The 4,223-nt window shown below is 39.7% G+C and overlaps 1 pseudogene; it reads left to right on the top strand.

The window, feature by feature from the left end:
- The first annotated feature begins 2,074 nt into the window (after window positions 1-2,074).
- On the top strand, window positions 2,075-2,870 carry LOC116098165 (annotated as a pseudogene).
- The last annotated feature ends 1,353 nt before the right edge of the window (window positions 2,871-4,223 follow it).

Raw genomic sequence — 4,223 nt, 5'->3', positions numbered from 1 at the left:
GGCCCTTGGCCCTGTGAAGGTTCTGTGCTACAGTGTAGGAGAATACCAAGGCCAATAAGTGGGAGAGAGTGGAGTGGCAAGCATGGGGAGGGGAGAGGCAACAGGTGTTTGTTCTTGTTGGTTTTGTTTGTTTGTTTGCTTGTTTTTTGGAGGGGAAACTGGGAAAGGAGAAATCATATAACATGTAAATAAAGAAAATATCTAATAAAAAAGAATACATAGGTTATTAAAATGTATCTCAGTACCAGCCATGGGTTACCTCCTTATAAATTATTGTCTCAGAGGTATCTATGATAATGTAGATCATTGGCTGGCCTCTTTTTTACCTGACACAAATAGATAGTAAGATTATATTACAAAGACACCACACTTTTTTATACTAGGACATAGAATAAACAATCTTGCCTGACCAGGAAACTCTCCTTGCTGGCTAGCTCTTATAGTGCTAGAAGGTACTATGTAGGCTGTTGTGAGAGAAAGACATTTCATCTCCATATGGTCCCTGCATGCGATATAACCAACCTAACAGGCAAGATCTAAGCACTGCTTTAATGGTCAAAAGACTTTTTATGATGTTACAAGGGCTCCCTTAATTAGATTGACACCTATTCTAAAGCACGGAATTCATACCTCTAAAATAATCATGGTCAAAACTCATAGTTAAATAAGTCATAGGCTCCAGAAGGAGATCCTTTCAATATTGTTTTAGTAATTTGTCGTGTTACCAAGTTGCTTCATAATTATGTTTATATACATAGATTTGTGGTGCTCCAAAACATGGTTACTCTTTTATTGCAGTGCTTAATGGTTAATGCAGACACTCATCACTGTTCAAAGAGCTGAGACTAAGTGAGACTGTATTTGCCCATCTCCTCTGAGACCCAGAAACATTTTTGGATAGGGGGAAGAAATAAAAAAAGGAATGCAAGAACTGGAGGGTAGGGGGCAGTGGCTGTTGTTCACATGACCTCCTAGCACTTTTAACCTATATAAGACCTCTGCAAGATGTAGCTAATTTAAAAAAATTCAGCATGAATGGAGAAGGGATCCCTAGCTGAGAAGTTATTGGCATCTGATGGATGCTGAGGGAGTCACTTTCTTTGTAAGTTTGGCCCTGGATACACTCTCAATGCTTCATTGGATGACCCCACCACTATGTGTACATGTGCAGGGAGCTTAGCCTTGGTTGGGTCCTCTCTGGAAAGCAACTCAGGAGGAATAGCATTGGCAGGGATGTGAGGAGGATCATAGAACTTGGTTCTGGAAGAGTAAATATTGCTTTATATATTTTATTTGTCTTTGTCTAAATTATTCTGAGGCCAGAAGTGGCAGACCTCAGGCACTTTATGTCCTATCATTAAACAGCTGAGGATTAAGTAGAAGATTAGTTGTTAAGGCTCTTTTCTCTCTTGCTTAGAAGACTTGTTTGCCATTAGCCTGGAAAGTTAGAGACTTGGAGCAATTTACTTTTATTGATCAGAAAATAGAGTCATGCTTGCAAAAAGAAAAACTTTTACACAAAGCAAATATGCATAAACACACACATTCATACATACATTCATATGCATATGTTCATATGCATTCATATATTCTTTATGGGCACAGCTACTTGTCTTATCAACTTACATACTTACACACACACACACACACACACACACATCCTTTTACTTAGACATGCATAGATTTTTGGATGGTGCAAATTCCTTTACAAGTAAACTCCATAGAGCAAGCATCAGCGCAGAAAGAATTCACTCATTATAGATGAAAAATAAGTTTCAATCTTTATAGTATAGAGAAAGAAACAACTTCAGCTTATCTGTTGAGTATGAAAGGCCCTGTTCTTGTCACCAAGAATAACCCTGCCTTAAAGAGAATTCCTGAACAGAGGCACCTGTTGCTGGTGACTCAGCTTCTGGTGGTACACGCGGGCCCAGGAGGTGCGGGAAGCAGTAGCAGGAGGAAGAGCAGCTCAGGTCTGCGGAGCAGAAGCTTGGGGTGTGGGGAGTTGCGGGGCAGGGGGCCAGGTGGTGAGCATCTCCAGAAAGAGGAGAAGGCAAGGAAAGGCCCAGGAGTAATGGCATCCAAATTCAAACAAGTCATACTGGATCTCACTGTGGAGAATATGCTGGTGCAGGCCAACAAGCCCAAGTGCAACCTTTGCAACAAGACATTTTCCACACTCAGTGAGGTGGTCAAATACTCTTGCCAGAGCCAGAACTCAGAGGTATTTGCTCTGGATGAGGGGCAGTCAGTCATACTGGATCTCACTATGGAGGAAGACAAAACAGACAAAAAAAAGGTGGGAAGGCCTCCAAACAAAGTGAAGAAGAATCCCCCCATCTGGAGGAAGTTGAAAACAAGAAGCATGGGGGAAATGTCAGAAGGAAAGTCAGGTGACTTGTGCCTAACTTTCTTTCTTTCTTTCTTTCTTTCTTTCTTTCTTTCCTTCCTTCCTTCCTTCCTTCCTTCCTTCCTTCCTTCCTTCCTTCCTTCTTTCTTTCTTTCTTTCTTTCTTTCTTTCTTTCTTTCTTTCTTTCTTTCTTTCTCTCTTTTTGATTTTTTGGGACAGGGTTTCACTGTTTAGCCCTGGCTGTCCTGGAACTCACTCCGTAGACCAGGCTGGCCTTGAATCCGCCTGCCTCTGCCTCTCAAGTGCTTGGATTAGAGGCGTGTGCCCTGTTGAGCCTAACTTTCTATGGACCATACCTAATAGACATGTTGATCACAATGAAGGGGGAGAAGATGTTGGGAGATTTGTAGTGCAGGGGATGGAAGTCAAGAGAAAGAGTAAGGAGTAGTAGGCGAGGCCCTACACACATTTCCAAACACCAGAACCTGACAATCATTACGACTTTTGCCTCATACCTTGAAATCTAAGATTTTCTCTGGGCTCATAAAATGGCTACTATTTTACAAGCGTACATCTAGTGGAGTACTTTTTCTGTAAACTTTTGATATTTACAGAACACTTACACTTAATGATTTCTACATAAAATTATTTAATTGTTGCATTTAATTCAAACATTCTTGTCAGTATGGCACTTTAACCCATTTTAGAAAAAAACATTTTTCATAATTTGAAATAAATAAAGCAAGTTAAAAAGCAAGCAAGCAAACAAACAAACAAAAACCCCAGAGAATTCCTGTCCTATGGTCAAGAGAAGACGGCTTTCTGCTTTCTGCTCTCTGTAGCTTCTGCTCTTCTCTCTGTATTCTATTCTGCCTCTCCTCTCTTTCCTCAGCTCTATTATATCCTGCTATATTCCTCTAGCCTTCTGTTTCTATTGCTTCTACTCTGCTACCCTTCTACTCTCTGTCGTCTACTTAAATGTGCTTTCGTCTTCATCTCTCCCCTCTTTAATGCTTCTTTCCTCATTGTTCTCATACCCAGCTTTTCGCATTTTCTTCAGAATAGATCTCATGGTATTCCAAGCATCTCTGTGTTCTGGCAGCATGTATATAGTAGAGGACTGCAAAATCAATCATCAATGGGAGGAGAGGTCCTTGGTCCTGTGAAGGTTCTGTGCCCCAGTGTAGGGGAATGCCAGGACCAATAATTGGGAGAGGGTCGGGTGGCAAGCATGGGGAGGGGAGGTGGGAGCCAACAGGGGTTTGTTCTTGTTGTTTTTGTTTGTTTGCTGGTTTGTTTATTTCTGGGAAGGGAAACTGGGAAAAGAGATATCGTATGACATGTAAGTAAAGAAAATATCTAATTAAAAAAAAGAAAAAAGAAAAAAGATGTCCTCAAGTTCAAACCATAAGCTGTGTATGAAATAACAACCAAGATGTTTATATGTGCTTCCTTTAAGACTAGTTATCTAACTAAACATTCATCATCTGCCACTAGCTCCACAGGTTCAATTAAAGTTAAAAACTATAATTTTAAGGTAGGATGTTTCTATCAAGAAGCATATCATCTGCCTATTGTGTCATTAATATTAAAGTTTTGTATAGATAAACCCATTCATTATATTTCTTCTGTCCTTGCACTTACAATAAATTGTTCATTTCCCTTTACAACCTTTAGTTAGTAGTTTTATAGCCTAAAGAAAAGTATTCCTTAATTTTAACTGTCTGCTTTCTAAATTAGTGAAAATAGTCCTTAACACATGAAGACTGGCAGAGTCCTAATTGCAATTTTCAAATCACAGAAATTAATTGTAGCCCTTTTTGTAGAAGGCTCGATGATTACTAGTATAAAGTTGGAAATCATTATAGAATCA

This window comes from Mastomys coucha, unplaced genomic scaffold (assembly GCF_008632895.1).
Source record: "Mastomys coucha isolate ucsf_1 unplaced genomic scaffold, UCSF_Mcou_1 pScaffold20, whole genome shotgun sequence".
NCBI classification, from domain to species: Eukaryota; Metazoa; Chordata; class Mammalia; order Rodentia; family Muridae; genus Mastomys; species Mastomys coucha.
The sequence above is the reverse complement of the archived record's forward strand: the minus strand, read 5'-3'. Positions and strand labels throughout refer to the sequence as shown.